Here is a 26,974-nt window from a genome sequence, read left to right as displayed (position 1 = left end):
CAGTAATCTCGCTGTGGTACATTTTTCTTTATTGGCTGGAATCAGCTGACTGCAAGCTTTTGTACAGATGCAAAAGACACCAATGTACAGAGAACAAAAATAAATAAATAAAGCTGTACACAGGCACATTCACGGAGCGCTGGTGACATAAAAACTGTAGCTAATTAAAACCAGAGAGTAAATGAAGGGAACAGAATTCCAAATTGTATGTGAGAAAATTAAGAAAATGTCAAAGACAAGGTCAGTTATATTAAAAAAAAAAAAGGAGGTTGGGAGGAGGCCCTGCCAGTTCCGTCTACTAAAATGTGATTGCACACTTCACATTTAGTGATAATTAGATGTAAGGTTCTTGAGTTTTTAAAAAGATATATTCATTTATTCCCCAAAGCTCATTTTATGCCGGATCTATTCTTCTCTCCTCAGCCATATGTTTAAAAGCAAAGCAAAACTCGTAAGATTGTCATTGATGCTTAGATTTGGGTTGGAATGCTGCAGCCCCAAACTAATCCCAATCTATCAGATTCCTTATATAATAGGAATTATTTTTTAAAATGCGGGAAAATGTTTTGTAGGTCATTATATGTTTTGTGTATTCACGTTTTATATTTAGATTGGTCTTGCATCTTGCAGGCATTAATAACATTTTTTTGAGAGAGAGAAAGGCCACATGCAAAGGAAATTATGCAATTAATTACATAAAGTAATGTTGCAGACTTCCAAATTCCTGGAAAACACATTCCTTGCCATTGCCTTTCCTTGTCAAGATCATTAATACTTTTCTTTAAATCATAAAGCAGGTGTGTGTTTTTTACCACCCTCCCTTTAATGTTCAGTATTTGGAATTTTAATCTCTGTAACATGGGTCTTTAATAATTTAGTACTTTAGACACAGTACATCTGGTAAGTAGCAAAGCTAAACTGATTGATTGATTGAGTGACTTCCTACATTTATCTGTGAAACAGATGCCCAATAATAGTTTGGGGGGCAGCATACAAACACACACACACACACACACACACACACACACACACACACAAAACCACATGTTCCAAAAATATTCTATACTTAAATCATTACAAAATGAAGAACAGCACTCCTGAATCAAAAGAAGTGTCTAAGATCTTAGTAAACACCATCTAATATAAAAATCTAGAAAGAATCCAGAGTTGGAATCGTTGTTGCAAAACCACAGCATAATACCAAAGATTAAAAGTACAGAGTTTAAAGAGGACTATGAAAATAAAATGGTATTTGTCCAGGGCTGAAAACACATTAAAGTGGCTGCCAAGCAAGTCTCTCTGAAGAGGGCATTCCATAACTAAGCAGCCTCACCTAATCGGGCACTAAAACAATAGAATACGATGGGGAGGGTGTGAATGAAGTTAAAGCTGTCTTTTGTCTTTTAAGCCTACTTGGTTCCTGGATGCAGCTGGCAGATCCTGGCCCCTACTCTAACACTGGATGACCAATCAGCATTGGACATCTTATAAAAGGACACCCACATACCCACAACTGTCAATGCAGAGGTGTCTTTTCATCCGACTTTGCTGAGGTAAGGTGATTCCGGTGTTCTTTCTACTCCTAAACTTTCCCTTCTTGTAATCATTGACAGAACTGAGCATCCTCACTCCTGAAAGGCACACAGCAAAATCCACAGCTATTTTAAATAGAGGAGCAACAGCTCGTCATCTAGACAAAAGCAATGATGGATTACGGAACTAAGGAGGAATTTATGGTCTCTTTGAGTACTGGGATAACCTAGGCATGTTTACTAAGGGTGTTTTCAGATGGGTGGCAGGCCTGGCTTTAATTTGGCAGCCACCTCAGGTAGAAGATGCCATGGGGTGGGGAGCTGTGTCGAGGGATTGGAGAGCTGAGCTGTGTGTGCCCCGCAGTCTGTGCTATGCATCTCTCTGTGATGGCACCCTGTTTATGAAGACCTCAGTGGTGCGGCTGTCATCAACGTTGGTTGCCTTTTGACGCCATTGGAAGACCTGCCTCTTTGCCTTTCCAAGGGATGGAGGTAATGAGCCAGCTGTGCACTGATATATTGTCTATCTGTGTGATTTTTTCTATGAAGGTTACAGTTTTAGTTGAATATTTAATGCAGTGTTATTGTTGATTGTGCTTTCTATTGTGACTCATTCTGGGCTCATGAGCTTGAAGGAGGGTGGAATAGAAATTGAAATAATGGCTAAGGACATGAGAAGAGCCTGCTGGATCAAGCCAACAGCCCACCTAGTCTAGCATCATGTTCTCACAGTCGCCAAGCAGATGTCTGTGGGAAACCCGCAAGCAGCACCTGAGCACAAGAGCACTCACTCTTAGCAGCAACTGGCATTCAGAAGCATTACTGCCTTCAACCAGGGAGGCCACTGATAGCCAGAAGCTCCATGAATTTGTCTAATCCTCTTTTAAAGCTATCAAAGTTGTTGGCCATCACTGCCTCCTGTGGGAACAAGTTCCTTAGTTTAACCAAGTGCTGCATAAAGAAGAACTATCTGTTCTGAATCTTCCAATATTCAGCTTCATTGATTGTCCACATGCTCTAATGTAGTGAGAAAGGGAGAAAAACCTTTCTGTATCCATTTCCTCCATGCCATACATAATGTTACATTATATACTCTAAACTATATTTTAGATTATGTTAGTCACAAGGCCCAATAGGGAATTGCTCCATTCCTCTGATCATTTTGGTTGCCCTTTTCTGAACCTTCTCCAACTCTACTAACAACATTTTTTAGGTGAGGCAATCAGAACAGCACAAAGGATTCCAAAGGAGATGGCACCATAGATTCATGTAATAAAAAAGCTAGCCATTGTCCGGTCACACATGTTGAAGTGATATTCAGCTAAGGCAGAATATTCACCTAAGGCAGCAAAATCACCTGGTCATGTATCCAGTGTAAGTGTTCTGTCAGCGCAAGGATTTCTGCTTCTGCAATAGGACAGTCCCTCTCTCCCCCCCCCCACACACCCACCCAAATCTGTTCTGCACCATCTGGAGAAAATTTAGGGTTGGTGTGGGGTGCACACATGGGAAGAGAGTGGGGAATGTCCCTTTGCACAAGTGGAAATCCTTAGCACTGGATTAGGTAAAAGTCTTGGACTGGCCGTGCTCAAAAGGGAAGAGAGGAAAGAGAGGAGAAGCTGGATGTGGATTTGGAACAGTTGATGAGGTAGATTGTGCATGGGATTTTGTGTGTGTGTGTGTGTGTGTGTGTGTGTGTGTGTGTGTGTGTGTTGCAGATTTGTAGGTATGTGTCAGTCTCATAATAATCAACATGCACTCTTGATGGTATTTTTAGAAGTCTTCCTTGTCCCTAGACAACTTTGCCGCATCAAGGGGACTATGCCAGTATGTACATTTGTTTTCCTCAAACAAGAGCTGTTACATTTTTCACTTCGTGCCTAACAAAGATCAACGTGCAAATTGAATAAAGCACAATAAGGTTCCCTGGCCAACCTAAAGGCACAATCCTCTAGAAAGTCCTGAAAGCACTTTAAAACCAGTGGAGCAATATACACTAATAAGTCTCATTGAAAGCAGGGATATTTGCTTCTGAATCCATGGTTTTAATACAGAGCTGATAAAGGTGCAGAGTCAGGCACATACATGCATACAGCAGGGATGGCTAACCTATGACTAGATATTGTTCAATTCCAATTCCCATGAGCCTCAGCTGGCATAGCAGGAGGGGACAGCGGGAGGGGACAGCAGTGCTCACCTGACTGCCAGTTGCCTGCACTGCTGCTACATAGTAAGGAGAGGGGAGGTCAGCACAGTGCATATGCAATAGCAGGTGTAACAGATTGGCTGTCCTAATGTGTATGCACCATGCTGACCTCTCCACCTCTGGAATGCAGCAGTGATACAAGCAACCAGAGATTAGGCGAGTGCCACCACCCAACCTTGCCCTCCACTACTGTCATGCCAGCTTGGGCTGCTGGGAGTTGTAGTCCAATAGCAGCAGAAAAGCCACAGGTTAGCCACCCCCAACATACAAAAACCTATCTTTGTGCACACATTTTTACACCAATATGGTTACTCAGATAACTTTGCCTCACTGCGTATTTAGTATACCCCAATTTTTCTGCATCTGTTTCCTGGTGGAAATGCTGAATGAGGCTCTAGCGAAATGGATAATGCAGGTCTAATGTTTCCACAAGCTAATAAGAAAGTGGCAATGAATCTAGCATTGCAGATTGAAGTACATGCCTCCCATATTATTACCCGAGCCTTGTCTCTACGATGAGATGATTGCATAACCTTAATACAATAAATCTTGCCTGATGTGAATTGTGCAGCTGTAACCACAATCAGTTTTTACTAAGGTGGCATTTCTGTCATCTTGTTAAACACAAACATTATATATGCACAAGTCATAATTTTATAACCGTTACTTTTGGCAAAGAGACAGCTTTGCCAGTCAGACAAAGCAGTTTAGCACAAATCAGCTATACAAGTACTTAAGGAGCTGGCTGTAATGTCAGCATTTGCTTTGGAAAATACTGCCTTGCGGAATTCCACATTTGCATATATAACTTTCCAGAGATGAGAAACTTGAAGGTTTCAAAACGCCTTGTTCAGTTTTTCTTAGTGCTCAGCAGGCCCCCTGGTTCATTGAAACTATGAAACTGAATTTGGCAGTAGAATCCTGTGGTGGTTTACTCAGGAGTATATTCCCCAGTATTCATAGCATTGCAGACTGCAAGTCAGATTGCTCAAGGCCTCAGCACCAAAACCAGAGCTGGACTTTTAGATACACTGATGCCGCTCCATAAGCACCAAAAGGAATGGTTTTGTTGTTTAGTTGTTTAGTTGTGTCTGACTCTTCGTAACCCCATGGACCAGAGCACGCCAGGCACTCCTGGCTTTCACTGCCTCCCGCAGTTTGGTCAAACTCATGTTGGTAGCTTCGAGAACACTGTCCAACCATTTCGTCCTCTGTCGTCCCCTTCTTTCCCAACATCAGGGTCTTTTCCAGGGAGTCTTCTCTTCTCATGAGGTGGCCAAAGTATTGGAGCCTCAGCTTCAGGATCTGTCCTTCCAGTGAGCACCCTGGGCTGATTTCCTTAAGAATGGAGAGGTTTGATCTTCTTGCAGTCCATGGGACTCTCAAGAGTCTCCTCCAGCACCATAATTCAAAAGCATCAATTCTTTGGCGATCAGCCTTCTTTATGATCCAGCTCTCACTTCCATACATCACTACTGGGAAAACCACAGCTTTAACTATACGGACCTTTGTCGGCAAGGTGATGTCTCTGCTTTTTAAGATGCTGTCTAGGTTTGTCATCCTTTTTCTCTCAAGAAGCAGGCGTCTTTTAATTTCGTGGCTGCTGTCACCATCTGCAGTGATCATGGAGCCCAAGAAAGTAAAATCTCTCACTGCCTCCATTTCTTCCCCTTCTATTTGCCAGGAGGTGATGGTAGCCATTCCCAAATTGCTGAGCATTCCAATATTAGGAATATTAGGCTGGCACAGTCTCTGTCGTTTTATCACTTGTTTGTTGTCCTAGGCTCCTTTGGAAAGAAGGACAATATATGCAAATATAACAAATAAATAGCTGTGGGTGAGTAGCCATATTACACTGTGTTAGCTATCAGCAAATGTCCTCATCTGATAAATGAAATCACATGAGCAGCTGATGCTGATCTCTGTTTAGATGCATCTAATAAGAGCAGAAGCATGCACCCACATTCAGGTCCATTAGTTGCATGCAGCAAAACAATGCTTTAATCCTCCAAACTTAATGTAAGCATTGTGTGGAGCTGCAGATGCAATCCAGCACAAAATCTTCTGTCTGATCACTAGACCAAAAAAAGAAAAAGAAAAAAAGATTTCCCTTCCCTAAATTGACAGACTATGATGCAGAACTATTGGTGCATATCTTGTGTATTACTTAGTAAAGGATTTTCTCCCCAACAAACATAACAGCTTAATGGAATAGTCTGTAGGACAATAGTACATTATTGTATCAGTAAAAAGATACCCAATTACAGAGCTGAGATAGTTTAAGGCGGACTAAATGCAGAAAGAGAAATATTGAAGTGTTAGTGATGCTACATGAAATTACCCTTAAGAAGACCAATGGAGGTGGGAAAATCTAGGAATATAAAGCCTATCTATCCTGTATGTGGATCTAATCACAGTGATCCCTGTTATCACAATACAAATTATAAAAATAATTTTGCCATTGATTTTGTTCAGAGTGGGACTGGGACCATAATCAATAACTTTATGGAGGCTGTTTCTAGAGTCTAAGTTAAATTAACAAACATGCCAGCAGACATGGTTGAAGAAGGAGCATGAGCTGGGAGGCACTGTCACGGGGGACACACACACACACCTCTTTTTTGGGATACATTTTGATGTAGATCTAAGCCCTGATTGGCTAAAAGTTCAAATGCCTTAAAAATATTCTGTGCTGGTCGAGGTTTTCCTCCATGATAGTGGAGTCAGAAATGGCTTATTCAAGGATGATGCTTTCCATCATAAATCTAAACCAATTGTGAGTATACTGCCTTTTAGTCTGCTGAATATATTTTTAAGGCTGTTTCTTTAAATGTTCAAAGTTGACTTTTTGTTTTCTAAGTTGAGCGTTGACTCTCCATGCTAACCAATAAAAGTACCTTTCTTCATTATATGCTGTGGATGAGAGTAATAGTTCAAGCTCAGCAATGTCCATCATCAATGGCACAATGGCTCGGTGCATCTGGCTGTTAACCAGAAGGTTGGTGGTTCGAGCCCACCCAGAGATGGCTGTGGGCAGGATTCCTGCATTGAAGGGGGTTGGAGCCTGGGCGTCCCTTCCAACTCTACAATTCCATGATTCTGTTTATGCCAGTTGCTGGAAACCACAGCAGGGAGGAGAGCTCTTGTGCTTGTCTTGGATCCTGCTTGTGGGTTCCCCACAGGCAACTAACTATGAGAACAGGATGTTGGACTAGATGGGCCATTGGCCTGATTCAGCAGGCTCTTCTTATGTTCATATGTTTGTAGGTGCATGGAGTCTCACAGAATGTTACCACTGATCAAAGGGAGTCCTTCCACTGATCACAGTTGGAAGGACTGTGTTCCAAGAGACTGAGCTGATGATAGATCTGTGCTTAACGTATAGTCTGAAGGCATTTTTCAAGGGTGTCCTGTATGCTGTGAGCAGAAACAATCTCAGTAGGAGGCTAGGCTGTGCCTGCCATAAAATATTCTCAGAGTATTCTCAGATTTTGCCACAGCAGACATCATGGGGGGAAAACCAGGCTCTTATCTCTTAATCCTGGAATCAAATGAACTCCCCATTCCCCGAAATTTCTGAAAATACTCTCTCCTATGAAAATGGGGGCTTGTTTTCTTGTGCGTGGGATAAATTCTTCCAAAAAATTTGGGAATGATTTGCTGCATTTGTTACTGGGGCTTGCCAGAAAATGTAGCCAGTGAGAACCTATGGAGAGAGCCTCATGATCCATCATGAGGTATCATCATTCCCAAGGCATTTCAGGAAGATGTAGGGAGAGCCTTGTGCCACAATGAGCAAGGCAAGGCTTTAAAACAAAATTATAAAACAAGAAAAACAGGGAAACTATTGGTCACTTCATAAGGGAAGTTGCAACTCCTTTCTTAAAGAGCCAGAGGAATTTCTTGCTTGCCACACCATCTTTTGAGAGGGCTGCATTCTATTCCCACCTGATGAATGGTTAATCCAGCAAGAACCAGGACAAAATTGGTCATGAAGTTCACCAAGTAGCCTCAGTCCACTTCCTCTCAATTTAAGCAGTTTTTCACTGTATAAAGCATTTTGTGCTTGAAAATAACCACGTAAAGAGATAGACAGTCAAACCTCAGAACTCAAACAGCTCTGCTGCCAAATGTTTCAGTTCCTGAACGCCGAAAACACGGAAGTAAGTGTTCTGGTTTGCAAACATTCCTCAGAACTCAAACGTCCGACGCGGCTTCCGCTTTAGTGCAAGAAGCCCTTGCAACCAGTTGGAAGCCGTGTCTCAGAACTTGGGTGTTTAGGCAGTTGAGCGGTCTTCCGGAATGAATTATCGTATTTTTTGCTCTATAAGACTCACTTTTCCCCTCCTAAAAAGTAAGGGGAAATGTGTGTGCGTCTTATGGAGCAAACGCAGGCTGCACAGCTATACCAGAAGCCAGAACAGCAAGAGGGATCGCTGCTTTCACTGTGCAGCGACCCCTCTTGCTGTTCTGGCTTCTGAGATTCAGAATATTTTTTTTCTTGTTTTCCTCCTCCAAAAACTAGGTGCGTCTTGTGGTCTGGTGCGTCTTATAGAGCGAAAAATACGGTACGTCCGAGTTCCGAGGTTTGACTGTATATGGACCAAATTTGCAGAGGACAATGTGATCATTACTGATATTTTTTACTATAGCTCTTCTACCCTAACCCCCTTTTGAACCCCCCCTTTTTTGCATGTGTGTGGGAATTCTAGTTTGCAGTGCAGTTCTCTGCATTCATTGCAATCCTGATCAAAAAAAGTGACAACTTTATGAGTTTCACTGGTTTGCATGAGCAGCAGTCACCAAGTGGTGAAAGTGAAAAGTCTGCTCTGGCCCACTATTATTCCTAAGGCTCTGGTTGTCTCTTTGGAGCTCTGAAATACCGATGCGATGGGCCCTGAAGTACATTCCTTCCACACAATTTGGTGGGGGAGAGAACACCCTGTTTTTAATAACAGTTTGTAAAAAAAAGAATGTATAGCTCCTATAAACTGTTAAACTTCACTTTATTGACCATAAATCTGTGTTTTGCTCAATGCAAAAGTTTTTCATCTTCCACAGGGAAAAAATGCTGAAACAGCTACAAAGACCAAAAGCAAAGAAGTTTTCTCTCCAGACAATTTATATGGAAGTTATTGGATTTGTTCCTTAAAAGAACAGTTACTGCCATGCACTTCCCCCCACCCCCAGGTGAGAATAACCCTGGCCTTTGAGGATGGGGTTGTGAACCAGCCACTTTCTGATAAGAACGGAAAGAGAAAGTAAAGATGGGTGTATTATATTTTGAGCAGGGAGTAATGGGAGGAGAGGTTGGGTATCTTTGGAGACTGATAAGGGTAGAAGTATTGATCGAATGCAATTCTCTACATTTTCATGGCTGAAATACAACTCTGCTTAATATAAGGGCTAAATCAGAGGAGTCTCTGCAAAGTCACTGAAACAAATGCTCTCCTAACAAGGCATCAGGAATTAGAATGTGTCCAGAGGTTTCCTGGCCACTGAATCTGGACAGCCATCACTCTGGTGGTTGGCCAAGTGCAGGAAAATGCAGAGAGGTCCAATACGCAAACAGTCCTACATAATTTCAGATTGATTGGATCTGGACACTAAACCTACACTATATCTCTTCCTGGATTACTCACACTATTAAATTTGAGCGTTGACACTTGAGTGAAAGTGAATTGGTTAAGCCCATGTTCCTTTTCCACATATGCTGGGTGTGACCTTGTGTAAAATAAGCAGATGAAAAGCAGAAAGTTCAGGATTTTTACCTAGGAAGTTCATAGCCAGTGGTCTGGCCAATCTTTCAGACCCATCAGTGTTAGAAGGATGTCAGCATCTACTTGATGCTGGCTCAAAAAATAGAGAGTCTCTTTAGCAGTTATTACATTCTACTTAAGTCAGTTTGATTACAGGGGAAAATAACTACAGATGCCCTAAGTACAGAATTGTCAGGATCCTCCCTAAGCCAGACCCCTGGCTAGCCTCCTCTGAGGTTTCCTGCCTCCTCTGTGTTTCCTGCTTGGCAGGGAGTTGGACTTGATGGCCCTTGTGGTCTCTTCCAACTCTATGATTCTATGATTCTAAGCAACAGCGTGGGACTCCATGGAAAAGAACCAGTACAACTGAGGATCTGGAAGAACCTACAAAAATTGCAAACCAGACTGAAATGCTTTGGCTCATGGATGTGTCACCCTTTGTTAAATCCTTCCAACTGCTGCCTAAGCCCTGTCTTGATCCCCAGTTCTCACCCTTCATTACAGAAGCCCCAAGAGTGAAGGTGGCAGTAAATCCGGTCGAAGTTGGGAGCTGGAACAGGAGTTCCCAATTGACTTTCAGATGACTCTATTGCCCAGAGTCTCTTGGGGTACAAGGGTCTGCATCAGCAGTGGAGAACCTGCAACCCTCCAGACGTTGTTGGATTCCAACTCCCAGAAGTCCCAACCAGCGTGGCCAATGGCTAAGGAAGATGGCAGCTGCAGTCTAGCAACACCTGGATAGCCAAAGTTTCTCCATCTTTGGCTTACACTCAGAAAGAACAATTGCAGATGATCAGGAAGAGGAGACACTGACAGTGAGGATCTAATCCTTTCAGTTTCCTCTGAATCCCCTTTGTTGATCAAGTGTTCCCTATTGAGCTGCCTAGTGTCCAGTTCATTCACTCCGCTCCACAACATCTGGGTTCAGCTTCCCTTCCAGCTACAGCTCCTTCACAAGATGCTGGTCATGGACAGAGATGCTCTCCTTGGGGAGGCTCACTATTACCTAAGTGCTTTTATTGTACTTTTGATTTACTGCTGTAAGCCACCCTGGAACACTGTTTGAAGGGAAGGATATAAATTTCCATCATAAATAAACTGGAGCAAGACTTCAATTCACTGGTGGCTTTGTTCTAAAAATAAGACAATAGTTCTGCTGTGAGTGAGACCAGACTTCTCCTACCTATGTTGGCTGGAACCAGCCCACCATTTTTATATAAACTGCCTCTAAATGGACAGCTTGTTTTCTATACAGCAGCTGAGTGGACAACGTTTTCTTTACAAGAATACATGCCTCCCTCCCCATCCCACCACAATGTCTTGATATGGTTTCCCTGTTACGGTTTCCCTGTTTTACTGAGACGAGGAAGAGTTAGAGGCCAGCATGAGTATAGGCCTGGTTCTCCTGCTTCTGTTCAAGAGTGCCATAAACTTTAGCTGCCTGTACCACATCTGGCACACCTACTGCTGCTTGGCCAGCCATATCCTGAAATGTCCTCAAGTGCAGGTAGTTGTAGAGTGGAGCTTTCTTCTTACAAATCTGGGCTATATAACCTTGCTTATATCAACTCATAAAGACACTCAAAAGATTCAAGATATGGGTCTTTCAAACAGAACAACAGGGGGGGGAAAGGTCAACGCATGTAGTTAAACTATGGTATTTGTTCCCATAAGGTATGGTGATGACCACTAACTTGGATGATAAAATATTTCAAAAAGCTTAAAAGAAGATTAGGCAAATGCATGGAGGATAAGACTGTCAGTGGCTACAGGAGGCAGGGAGAGAAGGAAGCAAAGGGGTGGAGAGAGAGAAAATAACGTCTGACACATTTTGGAATTCTACAAATAAAAATGGCCACTAGCCACAATGCCTATGTTCTATGTCCACTGTTGAAAGCAATGAGCATTGTATCCAATGCTGCTTTTACGCCAGCACAGCAGATATCCACTTGTTCAATGGAACTTTTGCCTCCTCTGCCCCAAAGCCTCCCCACGCCCCCTCAAATTTTGCTCCAGAGGATTGGAGGACCTTCCAGAGTATATTTTGAGGGTGCATTGTGAGAGAAGAGGCAGGTGGAGGTCTGTTGTTACAATTAGAACTCTTGTGGATACAACCCAGTGTGCTTCTGAATACAGTGGTACCTCGGGATGTGAACGGGATCTGTTCCGGAGCCCTGTTCGCATCCTGAATGCAATGTAAGCCACAGCGGCGCCTCTGTGCATGCGTGGGTCGCGTTTTGCCGCTTCTGTGCATGTGTGTGACGTCATTTTGAGCGTCTGCGCATGCGCGAGCGGTGAAACCCAGAAGTAACATGCTCTGTTACTTCCGGGTTGCTGCGGAGCACAACTCAAATGCGCTCAACCCGAAGCACATTCAACCCGAGGTATGACTGTACTAGTTTTGGGAACAGCAAGTGAGGAGAGTAGAGGAAGGCCCTGTTTGCTGGCTTCCTGTAGGCCACTGGTTGGCCACTGTAAGAACAGGCTGCTGGACTAGAAGATCCAGCAGGGTTCTTCTTATGCACACCCACACTGTGAGTTTCCATGCGGGTTCTCAAGCATCTTAAAAGCTGTCTGGATTTCAGACCTGTTCCTACCTCTCCAGACCTCTGACAAGCTACTTTAATGGATAGGCAGCAACCTTCACTGAAGGGCTAAATTTAAAACTCTCCTATGCATCTCTTGTCAAACGTTAAAAGCTTTTTCTGTCTGTAGTAGTTGCCACCACCACCCCTCCCTCTGTCTGCTGGCACCAGTGACAAATACTACATCTCGCTTTGAGTAACAGTATATTGAGTGGCTGGCACAGGCAGAATAAGGTACCTGTAATTTATCTCTGGGAGTTTGGGTTAGATGACAATGCTGGGAACAAAAAGGGCCTCGGAGCTGTCACCTGATTACTGATTCTAAGATTTCTCCTCCCAGAGTGAGAAGAAGTGAGTTAGGCTGAAGGGTACAAAAAGCAAATCAATAAACAGGTTAGTGTTTGCATCATTATTAACACTCAGGCTGTCAACACACCCATTGAAACTATCGCTCAAGGCAGCTTCAGATTTAATGGTCACTGCAAGAGATTTACTGTAAATGTTAGCTAAAGCCAAGCAAGGGGGGGGGAAGGACTCACTTGACAGATAACAGATTTCGGTAGCATATATGAGACCCTCTAATGTCTGTGCATATAAAATTAAGTGATCGTCGCTTGGAACTGGTATTTGTTTGCGAAGAATTTAGATCAAATTCTCCCTCTGTCTGCCTCTTCCTCCCGAATCCTTCCTCACAGCACTTCCAGTTGAGTGCTTGAAGGGGGACAGATGTACATCCAGGAGATATCCATTTCTTATGGTTTATGACGGACAAATATTTTTGTACAAAATTTTTACTAATATGCTTTTTTTTCTTGCACAGCTTTCTCCCTAGTATACAACTTTTGCCCTAATTTTCATGGTTGCAGAACTGCATCAGGAAATTCAGAGAAGTGTGGATATAAAGAATAGTTGTATTTCAGCTCAGAAAGTGTGACTGAACAAATCCATCCTTACTTTGCATGGCAAGTGTGATGCTTTCATCCTACAAAGCTCTCCTGCTTATATATGCCACAGCGGTGAGGACAAGATCAGCTTAAGGTGGAAAGTTCATACAGCAAGAGTGGCACAAAATGAGTACCTGCATTGTGAAGGTAAGGGAATCTGTGACTTTCTAGGTGTTGTTGAGATTTCATCCCAACTCCCAGCAGCCCTGCCCCACAGAGTAAATGGACAGCAACCATGGGAGCTGTAGTTCAGTAACATCTAAAAGGTCTAACATTCTCTACCCTGAATAGAAATGCTTTTGTCAGTTTTTTGCCCTTTAATTTCATGAGAAACTTATCATATAATAATAATGTGGCCTTTTGGCCCCAGGAACTGATGTAAATGTGCACAGGGGTTATGTCAGGGAACTGCCATCAGAGCTGGAGGCGGAGGGAAGGCTCCAGAGGGATGCCGGAGAGGGTCCCAGTAGGGAGAGAGGCAGCCCATCTGCTGGGGAAGGAAATCAACGTAACACCAGTGGAGAAGGGAGGCAGAGAGGGGATTTGGAGAGGAGGCTCCAAGACTCTTCGCCAGAAACCAGCGGGGAGAGCACGGGTACTCCGCTGCCCACTCCCTCCCTGCGCAGAAGACTTCTGCGCAGGGAGAGTAGGAGGAGACTTGGCGTCAAAGAACTTCTTTGCTGGAAGAGATTCAAAAAACGCCCACTGACGGATTCTGCCAGCGACTGAGACAGCCACGAAGTGAAGGGCTGTCCAGGCAGAAAGGGTTCAACCAGACAACCAAGCCAAGAGTGGCGGCGACTTACGCATAAGCAACCCCTCGAACCAGTACAGGTTATGTCTTAGAAACAGTGGGTGCTTGGAGGGATGGTGGGGCAATTAGCTTTCTTGGAAAAAATGACATAGCAAATAGTTGTTTGTTTGATCTTAGAGTCCAGGTAGGTTCATATGGAAAGAGGTGATCCTTGAGGTATTGCGTTCCTGAGCGATTTAAGGCTTTATAGGTCAAAACCAGCACTTTGAATTGGGCCTGAAAACTAATTGGTAGCCAGTGCAGTCAGACCAGGATCGGTGAGCTGCTGAATTCTGCACTAGCTGAAGTTTCTGAACCAACTTCAGAGGCAGCCCTTTGTATAACGCATTGCAATAATCTAACCTTGATGTTACCAGAGCGTAGACAACAGTAGTTAGGCTATCCCTGTCCAGAAAGGGGCATAGCTGGGCCACCAGCCAAAGCTGATGGAAGCCACCCTGGGCCACCGAGGCCGCCTGAGCCTCAAGTGACTGCAAAGGATCCAGGAGTACCGCCAAGCTATGCAGTGGCGTAGCGTGGGGGGTGCAGGGGGGGCCGGCCGCACCGGGCGCAACATCTGGGGGTTAGGGTTAGGGGGCGCAAATCCACGGGTTCGGGGGCGCAAATCCACGGGTTTGGGGGTGCAAATTACTTGCCTTGCCCCGCGTGCTGACAACCCACGCTATGCCACTGAAGCTATGAACCTGCTCCTTCAGATGGCGTGTAACCCTATCAAGGGCAGGCGATCTCCCAGCCATCTGGCCTAGGGAACTACCAACTAACAGTGCTTCAATCTTATCTGGATTGAGTTTCAGTTTGTTGGCTCTCATCCAGTCCATTACTGGTCCAGCACTTCCACTGCATCAACCTGCAGATGTAAAGGAGAAATAGAGCTGAGTGTCATCAGCATACTGCTGACAACCTACTCCAAACCTCTGGATAACCCCACCCAGTGGTTTCATGTACATGTCAATCAATGTGGGGAATAGGACTGAGCCTTGCGGAACCCCACACTGAAGACTCCATGGGGCTGAAAAGCATTCCCCAAGCAATACCCTCTGGGAATGACCATCCAAGTAGGACTGGAACCACCACAAAGCAGTGCCACCCATCCCTAGTTCGGACAGTCGCTCCAGAAGGATGCCATGGTTGATGCCACTGAGAGGTTGAGAAGAATTAAGATAAAGATCTATGTACTCCAGGATTTCAGACACAGGTCTCTCCCAATACCTGGAGATGCTGAGGTTTGAACTTGCGGCCTTCCACACACAAAGCAATGGTTCTGCCACTGAGCTATGGTTCTTCCCCCTCCCCGCATTACCCCATAGTTAATATGCTGCAGTCTGTAACTCTTATTCTCTAAGGCTTTTCCTAGGCAGAAACTGTTTCCCCCTTTGCAGGATGTTTGGTCTCCAAGGCTCAGCTAGGTTTTATGATCAAGAGACTGTAAAGAAAGCAGAAAAGCAATATTGAAAATGTTGCATTTGGGTGTTCCCCCCGCCCCCGCCCCCGTCCCACAACACACACACACATACACACACACACACACACACAAACTTCCTGCACAAAGGGGCTTATTGCCTCAAGCAAAGAGCCAGAGGATTGGTGTCATCTCTGCGGAGTTGTGCTTTAATCGCTCTTGAAATGAACATCCCCTGGAAATTCGGAGATGGGTTTGCTTTCTTTAATACGTGCACTATTGACTTGGAAGAGGGAAAGGGAGAAAACCACTTGCAAGCATTAATTGGCGACAGAAGGTTTTTTTGTTTGTTGTGCAAAAGGAACCCTGTTCTGAGGGGAATTGTTACAAGGATCAAAACCCTTGCGGCATGCACACAGCATGGACACACACATAGACACATGCAAAACCCATAGAGCATCAAGCCACATGAGTGACTCAGGGAGATATTTGGACAAGGTGACCTCCTAGAGTGCACATTAGCTATATTATTGGCCAATAAAGTCTCTGGCTCCTTTACATATGCATATTCCTCACATATTGAAAGGCTAAGATTAGGTTGATTATCAATGGGGGATGTGCCAAACAATTACTTTCATTATTGAATATCCTATTAATTATTCAGGAGATGAATCAATTATTCATATCTCATTTAAACGAAAAGGGGGGGGGGAGAGAGAGAGAATAACGTAGTCAGTTGACAGAAGTGTTTCCAGTGTCTTCTAATACGGTGAGGACTCTGTCACGGCAGCAGCCCAGCTGAGGCGGATTTTGTTTTCAGTTTAGTTTCTGGTTTTTTGGTTGCCGAGGACTGATCTTCCAGGTGGCCATTATTCACAGAAGGAAACGCAACCCATGGGGTCAAATGCCAAGAACGTTCAACAAATAAGATGTGCTCCAGAGACTGCCCCAATTATGTACTACTATCATTTAATAATTCAACCTGCAGTTTATTAGCCTTTCAACTCTGGAGATGCTAGGATCATGCAGGTACCTCGAACCTAAAGATAAAGGTGGTTTAATGACACGAGTGGCACTGTGGATAAATCCTCAGTGCCTAGGACTTGCCGATCGCATGGTCGGCGGTTTGAATCCCCGTGGCGGGGTGCGCTCCTGCCGTTCGGTCCCAGCGCCTGCCAACCTAGCAGTTTGAAAGCACCCCCGGTTGCAAGTAGATAAATAGGGACCGCTTACCAGCGGGAAGGTAAACGGCGTTCCGTGTGCTGCGCTGGCTCACCAGATGCAGCTTGTCACGCTGGCCACGTGACCCGGAAGTGTCTGCGGACAGCGCTGGCTCCCGGCCTATAGAGTGAAATGAGCGCACAACCCTAGAGTCTGGCAAGACTGGCCCGTACGGGCAGGGGTACCTTTTACCTTTAATGACGAAACACAGAAGAATCACAGCATCGTCTCAGCTATGCCATGTAAGTTGCCTTTCTATTTAATTTAAATTGTCCGATGCACAGAGCAGTAAAGTGGTTAGAGCACTGGATTAGAACAGGAAGAGGTACCTCAGTCCAAGAGGCCCAATGTGGCTCACACTCTGGGCTTCTCTCTCTCTCTGTCTGACCCTCAGGACTCTCTCAGGTCACACCCTTCAATGGCCATGTTCTGCCCCCTCCTTGAGTGCTTTCGCCTGGCTGGAATGTGTCCTCTTGCTCACCAAGATGGCGAGGTGTGTGTACAGAGACCTCAGACTTCTGCATAACTTGAATGCTGCCTACTTTACAAAGGTAAACATCACATTTGTTCCTCGATCCACTTTTTACCTCTGGCGATTTCCACCGCTGGTCTATCAGATGCATGTGCAAAGCCTACAAGCAGGATATGGGCAGAGGAGCACTCTTCTAATTGTGGTACCCCAGTGACTGGTGTTGTCATGGTCTGGTTAGATGCAGAGGAACAGCTGGGAGGAACCACTTTGCCTTCAGCCAGCCCACCACCTGACTGTCTGCTTACTTACACGGCCAGTCAAGAGGGTGGGCACTAGCTGTGAGTTTCCTCCTTAATTGTCAGTGTTGCCCTTGCAGAAGTCAGGAGGGGGAAGGAGGGGACAAAAGTAGAACAAGTTGATTCTTTCTATCCTCCTATGGTTGGCCGCTCTGCCTTCTACCCCCCGACACAAATGTGCACCAAATTACAGTCATACCTCATGTTACGTTTGCTTCAGGTTGCGCATTTTCAGGTTGCGTCCCGTGGTAACCTGGAAGTACCGCAAAGGGTTACTTCTGGGTTTCGCCGCTCGCGCATGCACAGATGCACAAAATGATGTCACGTGCATGTGCAGAAGCGACAAATCGCAACCCACGCACACGCAGACGCGGACTGCGTTCTGCTCATGTTGCAAACAGGCCTCCGGAACAGATCCTGTTCACAACCACTGTATCTGAAGATACACACAGCACAGGAAAGCTGAAGCCTGGAAGTGTGTCGCTATTTGTCCAGCAGAGCCCTTGGTGCAATTTTGCAGCAGCTGCTTTATGCCTATAAGAAAAAGCTGGCGGCAATCCCTCTTTTATCCAAGACAAAAATATATCTTTGGGATCCTTGCAATCTGGAGTGGGTGAGGAACCCTTCCTTCTTCTTTGTCTCCTGGGCTCATTTGTTTTGCATGCCCCCTCAGGACAGCCCCATGGGGCTGGCTCTGTGTTGCATTGGGTACAAAGAGAAACCATCTTGGAAACAAATTGTCAATTACTGAACGATCAAGCCCTCCATTTGTTTGTTAAACTGGCTCTCAAATAGTCCAATTAATTATAACACAGCTAATTATTAAGATGCACTGGTAGTCATCTCCTTTTCCAGCTGTAGGAAGGAAGGCTCTCTCCTTCTGCAGTGCTGTCACTACTGCATTCCTATCCAGTCGAGTGATTTGTCTCTGTCAAGCCAGTAAAATGATAATGCCAATTAAATCACACAAATAATTGCTGTTGTATCCCAGAGGAATTCCCCCTGCATATTCAGGTGGAATATGAATGAAGGATGGCCAGAGGAGAGTGTTTGATATTAAGGGGGGATATTTCCCCCCCCCCCACTCTCTCTCTTTGCAAAAGACAGCTTGACTGGCAAAGGTGCATCTGCACAGGATTTTTTTTAGGGGCATAGGTGGGATTAGATATGCTCAGGTCACATTCGCACCATGCATTTAAAGCACATTCAGCACACATTTAAAGTACATGGCTTCCCCCAAAAGATTCCAGGGAACCGTGGTTTGTTCAGGGTGCTGGCAAGTGTAGATCTGTGAAGGGTAGAAAACCCTACTTCGTGGGAAGTCATGGGCTTTGAATGTGTGCTGAATATGCTTCACATATATGCTGTGGATGTGACCTCAGTCAGTAAAACTGATGCTGATATCTATGCAGCATGCATAGATATCTTAGATACAGGCAGTGCTGACTTTCCAGACCCCCAGACGCATTGGCGGGTCCTTGTAATGTGTTACGTCTGCCCCACCCCCATTCCACCCTGCCCTGCCCCTGTTCTGCCCCTGTTCTGCCCTTTTAGTGATGTTTTAGTGATATTTTCAGGTCACTTCCGGATTCAGCGTCGTGTGCATGATCGTGCGTCACTCAGATGTGCATCACTCAGTTGTTGCCCATACACATCCCATCCTTCCTCCAAGAACTCAGGACAGCCTATTATCCCATTATCTCCATCTCTCAGAGATATGTTAGGCTGAATTATAGAATTGCAGAGTTGGAAGGGACCCTAAGGATCGCCTAGTCCAGGGGTCAGCAAACTTTTTCAGCAGGGGGCCAGTCCACTGTCCCTCAGACCTTGTGGGCGCACTGGATTATATTTTTTTTGGGGGGGGGACAACAAATGAATTCCTATGCCCCACAAATATCCCAGAGATGCCTTTTAAATAAAAGCACACATTCTACTCATGTAAAAACACCAGGCAGGCCCCACAAATAACCCAGAGATGTATTTTAAATAAAAGGACACATTCTACTCATGTAAAAACAAGCTGATTACCGAACTGTCCATGGGCCAGATTTGGAAGGCAATTGGGTCAGATTTTGCCCCCGGGCCTTAGTTTGCCTTCCCATGGTCTAGTAGTCCAACCCCCTGGGCTGGGCTGAGGGTTTCTCCATTCTAACTCCCAAACTCTAGCTGCTACATGCCACAGTGTTGCCCCTTTTCACATTCTAGCTGTTTTTGTGGGGACAGATATGCCGTGACCCTGCAGTAGCGCAAATCCACTGGCTGAGTGCACATCAGATATGCGCTGATATGCAGTAAGTTGCACATCATTTGCACCGCAAATGCCCAACTGTTCTAAATTGCTGTAAGATGAGAGAGAGCACATTGCACAAAATAAGAAGTAGTGTCAGACCAGTGGTCCGTATAGCCCAGTATCCCATTTCTGACAGTGGTCAATATGCTGCCTCTTGGAAGCCCATGAGCAGAAAATGCAGGCAACAGCCCTCCTCTGCTGTTGCTTCTCAGAAGCTGGCAAAAACCTAAGGAAGGCATGGTGGCAAGGTACATAGGGAACGATAGAGACCTGCAAGGTGACCCGAAAACAGGGCTTAATTTGAAGCCGAATACATGTCTTCTGTACCAGCGCTCTAGTTAGGATCTTGTGAAGCAATAAAGAAGTGAAAAAGTCCAGGGTTCTTCCTCTTCTCAAATCAATAACTACAAATGGTTTGCAGATACTTTGGCATATGGAGAATGGATTCTCAGCCAGAAGACCAGCCTTGCGGTGCTTATTGTTTTCGAAACTTCAGCAAGTTTTGAACACAGGGAAGAAGGATGGAAGGAGTAAGCAGGAAGCAAAAGGAAGGGCTGATGGAGGAGAATGAGTGCAGAAGGGACTCACATTTGTGGAATAGACTATCCCTCTGACATAGGTTGACCTGCTGTGATGTTTCAAGTTGATGGGGGAGAAAGAACGTACTTGCATATTCTCTGAAAATACAGATTAGTATCTACCTGCGTGCATCTATATGTCTCTACAAATGGCACAAATATGCACAAACATGGTTTACTCTAAAAAGTAAAGCCAGGGAATCAGAAAGGGACCATATCTGGAAAACACCCAACCACTAATATCTGTGCTAAACAAAGTAAAATGCCCCCCACCTCCTGCCCCTTGCCTGCCACATAACATTACAAACACCTGGTTTTAGATCTGGACAGACACCAGATTAAGAGGACAGAGCGGTCTAATCCAATCTTGGATCTTATTCAATTAAACACCAAGGATGTAGACGTGTAACCTTGTTAATATCACGTTTAGTTGAGGCAGAGGGAAAGAAAATTAAGATATACTTGGTGTTGTTGCTAATTAGAAAAATTGAGACTTTGCATCTGCGTAATGCAGAGCAACATGTGGTGCTAACAGATGTGAACTCATTACACAGCTGCAGCAAAGTAGATTGTGCCACAGTAACGACAAAAACCTCAAAATCAGATTTCTTTAGAAAGGCATGCAATGCCTCCGTCTCACTTTGATTTCCCCTCCAGCACCTCATCGTAAGTAGGGAGGTGCTGAAAAGGGGAATCTAGTCTGTATATGTGTGGTGTTTTGCACGCACGCACGCACACACACACAGAGAGAGAGAGAGAGAGAGAGAGAGAGAGAGAGAGAGAGAGTCCTTTTCCTCATGTACTGCTAAGGAAAATAATCCATTATGTTTCAGCATTATGTATATTAGCAGTGTAAAATATATCGACATTACTATCCATCTTAAATTTCAGGTTCATGATATAAATTATAAAAGGAATCCATCGCTTCTCAACATCCCCAACCCTAATCTGCGGATTGCCATCTGATTGGATTTTATTCTGATCCTGATCTGATTTTAGGATGTATTTTAATTGATTGCCTGATTTTATGTTAATGTGTTGATGTTAGCCACTCTGAGCCTGGTTTGGCTGGGGAGGGTGGGGTATAAATTGTTGTTGTTGTTGTTGTTGTTGTTGTTGTTGTTGTTGTTGTTGTTCTTTCCTCTGTCTTACCCTCCTTACCTCAGTCACACCAATTCCATATATTGGGGGATTCAGGTTTCATGCTGAGGATTTTAATGTAACCTCAATGCTTGCATTATTTATCTGACAAACACCTTCGATGGCTCTGAGCTTGTTGATATGTTAGGGCATTGTTACCCAATTCAGTTGGAGCATTTGACATTGCACCCCAGGAACCACCATTAGGCAAAATTTTAACAATATTCACATGCACAATTAATTGATGAACTGACTCCCACATGAAGTGGTATGTCATCCTTCATCTGAAGATCACAACATAAAAATACAAACATTGCTGGAGCTATATTGGAGAGGGCAGTTGCCCTCACACTTGGAATGGGAGAAAAATCCAATTCAAACCACATTTAAAGACAAACCTACCCAATTTGCACTTTCTGAAATAGTATGTGAATTGAAACCATTCTTTGAAATTCACACTTCTCTGAACTTTGCAATGCAGTTCTCTGGCCAAGCTGTGTGTACAAAAATGCATATACTGGGGTGTATTGTGCATAAAAATGCATTTATCGGTGAAAATAACATACACAAATGCATCATATTAGGTAAATTTCTTTGTACAAATGTGTACAAAAGGAATATGCTTTAAAATGCTGGTGTCAGTAGAGCATGAGATTCTTATTCTCAGGGTCCCGGGTTCAAGCCCCACGTTGGGCAGAAAAAAAATCCTGCATTGCAGATGGTTGGACTAGATGACCCTCATGCCCCCTTCCAACTCTACAATTCTATGATCTATTAGGACCATTTTTCAACATTCACAAACTGATGTGGAACTGTGAAGAACTGAACATAAGGCTGGGGAAATGAGCAACTGAGAGAAACCAAAACTGATGCATTTGCCCAATCCTACTTCAGAGTCTGCTCCTTCTGAGCCTCCTTGAGGCATCTGTCAGTCTGCTGTTGGGAGAATAGGATGACATTTGTTCGATCACAACAATACAGTGGTACCTTGGTTTTCAAACTTAATCCATTCCAGAAGTCCATTCCAAAATCAAAGCATTCCAAAGCCAAGACACTCTTTCCCATAGAAAGTAATGCAAAACAGATTAATCGGTTCCAGACTTTTAAAAACAACCCCTAAAACAGCAATTTAACATGAATTTTACTATCTAACGAGATCATTGGTCCATAAAATGAAAGCAATAATCAATGTACTGCAGTCACACAATCAATCAATCAGTAGCTGAACTAGGTTCCACACAGTCACAAAAACTAAACAAAAAAGAGCCGCAAAAACAAAAACGCAAAATAAATAGCGAAAACAGACCTCAGCGTAACACTCAAAATGGAAGTGTGGTACTCAAATCAGAAGTATAACACTAAAAACGGAGCACGTTCAGCTTCCAAAGAAAGTTCTCAAACCGGAAGACTTTTTTCCGGGTTTACAGTGTTGACAGTGTTTGGGTTCTAAGTTGTTTGAGTACCAAGGCGTTTGAGAACCAAGGTACCACTCTTGTACAACTCTTGTCAGGGCTCCTTCTGGCTTTACTTGCTATGTCTTCTTATAGCAGAGGAAATGAAAGAAATAAGAAGACCCGGAAGAATGGCTGAATTGGATTCACCAGGCCTGATGTGGTACTAGGTTTCCATGCAATGAATTTGAAGTTGCAACTACTAGTTCCTTTAAAAAGAATTTGGTTTTTCCCACATCCCTCACTGCTTTCATAGAAAAGTTGGTCACTGCATGTCCTATGCTAATACTCAGCTTTTTCCATTTCCGGGGTGGATTTCCAGGAACATAACAGGAGGTCAGTATGCTATGAGCAGCTCTGAGCCTGTGAAATGCTCAGTTTGGAAGTTCATTCGCTTCAAAGCATTTCAAAGCCTCATTGCAGAGATCCCTTTGCAGCGAGGGTTGCAACTCACAGCAAAGTATTTTACCATGTGGTATCCTCTGCAAAAGGGGCAGCGGGTGGTCAGCGGTTCGAAACCCCACGACGTGGTGAGCTCCCGTTGCTCGGTCCCTGCTCCTGCCAACCTAGCACTTTGAAAGCACGTCAAAGTGCAAGTTGATAAATAGGTACTGCTCCAGCAGGAAGGTAAATGGCGTTTCCGTGTGCTGCTCTGGTTCACCAGAAGTGGCTTAGTCATGCTGGCCACATGACCCGGAAGCTATATGCCGGTTCCCTCGGCCAATAAAGCGAGTTGAGCGCCACAACCCCAGAGTCGGTCACAACTGGACATAATAGTCAGGGGTCCCTTTACCTTTTACTTTATCCTCCGCAAATGGTGGCTTCCAGTACTGTTTAAGAGTGGAGTAGACATTTCTCTGATTTGCATGCACCTGTTGGTGCCACTCTCTCAGCAGGAAGGTACCTTCATTGAGTGCCCCCTCCAAGGGAAGTGTGGAGTGGGGCCTGTACATCAATTATTTTTTCATGTTGTGCAACAAAATTCTGGTGCACTGGAAATGACATTGATTGAACGTAATTGATATAGCATTGCTATAACTATTAGCCTGACCCCTAGAGACTCTTAACGTATTAATAACTTGATTTCAAGTTGCATGCCAAATTCAGATCAAATGCTGACACTCCACCCTCCCACCAATGCTCTGGCAGCTGCCTGGGTTAATGTATTCAGCAGCTCAAGAAAGAAAGATTGTCACCGTTCTAGTTTTGCTTTATTGGATCTTAAAGGAGTAAATTTCCACAGTGTTTCCTTTTGGATAAAGTTTGTTGTCTCATCCTCCTCTATCACCTGCCCAGCTATAAGGATTATTGTTTCTGCACCCTGCACTGCTGATATATGAAAATATAGCTGGGAAGGATCGGTGTGGTTTTCTTTCCAACAGCTCTTAATTGCACTTGTGTGGCAAATGCAAGCCAGTATAGATTTAACATAAACCATTCTGCACAGCCACAAGTATTAATGCTCCTCTGCCTGCGCCCATTAATCAAGGCTGCTTTCCTCTCTCTTCCTTTCCTTTCTTTCATACTCGGAGGGCACCCCGTGAGCAGCGGCGGCAGCGGTGCTCATAACCTCATTGCGGAGGAGTTGAGGCCTTTGATGGCTTTGTGCAGCCTGTTTCATTTCATAGACTTTGGGGGTCACTTTTTTTGCAGTCTCTGTTAAACTGCATTGCAAAAGCAATTTAAAATCACTTAAGCAAATCATGAAAGATGCAATATGGGGGGGAAGTGGTGAATAATGGTTAGCCTAAAGCATCACAACAAAGAAATTGTGTTTCCCTCCAAGCCTCTTCTTTTGAGCAGAAGCTTTCATCCTGACTTCTTTTCTCTCTGACCCTCTCTTGATCTTGGTTACTCTTTCTCCCAATTTGGGGAGAGAGGGGCATACAGACTGAAACAAAGGGCTCTAGCAAACCCATGCAGTTCAATCCTAACCATGCTTACTTAGGAGTAAGTCAGGGTAACAACTGGGTTGATTCCTGTGCCTGTTAAATGTGCGAAGGATTGCTGCCCAGCAGTGCAATCCTAGGCATGACTACTTTGAAGTAAATCCCATTATGTTCAGTGGGACTTATTCCCAGGTAAATGTGCATATGAATGAATATAGGAATTCTCCTCTGCTGCCCCATTTATAGTAGAAGGCTATGTTATGTACTGAAGTTCTCACCCTGGGCCAGCAGGGGGATACTGTAGATAGTTATGCAAATAAGGGGTCGAAAGTGACGTTCAGTGATTGGATAGTTTTATAAAATTGTTACAGTTACGTTGTACTGGAGTTCTATATAAGCAGGCTGACTGAACCCTTCAGTTCAGTTCAGTTCTGGCCTGTGAATAAACAAGAGCTGTTTGAAGAATCGCTGTGTCGTCTGATATGTTCACCCACAACTTAACAGGCTAAAACTGCAACCATGTACACTAGGGGTGGGCAGATGGTAGGCCTGCATCTATTGGTAAATGTCTGGGTGTTTTGCATTAGATGGGCAAGAATGTCTGGTTCCCAATAGTTTAACAATAGTAGCAACAAAATGACACACACACCAATTAGTCTGCTGAAATTAAGAAATTGTAGGGAAACCAGGAATACATTTTTACATGGAAGGACAGTGAGCTCAACTCAGCTCTGGTACTCAGAACAAATCTTGTGATTTGTTCTGTCATAGGCTCAGGTTGTATATATGTGTAAATAAACCAGTATATCATAAAGACACCACAGTCCCCACTGTGCCTCATTCCTGGAACCCCTGGAATTTTGCATTGCTCAGAGATTGGGGTGGTGTGCAGCACTAATTATACAAGGGATTTTTCCCTCTCCTCCTAAAATGGCATGTCTGGAATTTATTATTTATTTATTTATTTATTTATTTATGATGACAGGAGGTATTTCACACAACAATTTGCTGTCCATTCTCTTCCTAAAATGTCCAATTATTCCCTTCCCTTCCCCTGAGCAGCACTTTGCCTTACTGTGACAGCCAGCTAATTGGAATAAGATGTTATGGTACACAATGGGTAGACATTTTCCTGTGGGGAAGATTTAGATTCCGTTTGACATCTTTTTTTTTATGGTATGGGAATAGAGTCATCACAACCTGAATCCAGAGCTCCACAAAACATCAGTGGGCAGAGTATGAGACCCTTTTGGTCCTTGAGTGTGTGTTTGTGTACATGTATGTGTCCCCCACTGGCAATTGGCCCGAGTGATTTTGTTAAAGGCGGTTTATTAATAGCTTTTATCTGAAGGTCCTGTGTGCCACCTGTTTGGCTCAAGAAGGCAAGCCAGCCCTGGTGGAATGAGAACATCAGTGAAAAATTAACTGCCTGAAATTAACTTCAAGCGTCCGAGTGATTAAACCATTGTGTTGTGATTGTGTGCGATACTCCCTTTCTTCAGCAATTAAGGCTCTATTGATCTGATAATGTAAGGAAAGGAACCAGCAGAGTAACACACATTCAGACTGCTATAATGAAGAGTGATCATCTATTGTTCCGGAGTGTGCAACAGTCAGCCAGAGGGATTGATTGCCAACATGTCCCCTCCACACTATTTCCTCTTGCCGCCTTCACTTCCCTCAGACCACTCCATGTCAAGCCCTCCCTTTGCCCACAAAACCATTTGCGAAGAAGAAGAAGAAGAAGAAGAAGAAGAAGAAGAAGAAGAAGAAGAAGAAGAAGAAGACGAAGACGACCCTGAAATGAGAACTGGATTTATGGCGCTTTGGCATAAAAGGCATAAATCCAAATCTAGTGGCGGTGGCAACTTCCAACACAGAAGAGACAGCCTCCCAGGAGGAACTTTTTAAACAACAACAACAACAACAACAAGTAGCTTTCAAGAATGACAACACATTAGCATGATGGAAGTTAATTTTCTCTGTGTGTGTCTCTGACACACACAGAAAGACATACAAAAGCAAGCAAACACACAGAGTACTGCTCCAGGATTGTGGTGTGTGTGTGTGTGTGTGTGTGTGTGTGTGTGTGTCCCCTCAGTCATGGGAAGCTTTTAATGTTTGATGCATTACTTTATTTTAATATTTTTTTGGAAGCTGCCCAGAGTGGCTGGGGAAGCCCAGCCAGATGGGCAGGGTATAAATAATAAACTACTACTACTACTATTATTATTAATAGTCATCTATGGAAAAAAGATCACCTATGGAAAGCTCTATATAGATGACTGGATGGAAAGGGGAAGAAGACACACATCAAAAGCACAAGGTAGGCTGTAAGACAATTCTTGCTACTCAGGAAGCATCACAAATTTGCCTGAATAAGCATTAACAGAATTCT

Source organism: Podarcis erhardii (genome assembly GCF_964252035.2).
Source record: "Podarcis erhardii genome assembly, chromosome: 6".
In the NCBI taxonomy this organism is placed as follows: Eukaryota; Metazoa; Chordata; class Lepidosauria; order Squamata; family Lacertidae; genus Podarcis; species Podarcis erhardii.
This window is presented reverse-complemented; position numbering follows the sequence as displayed.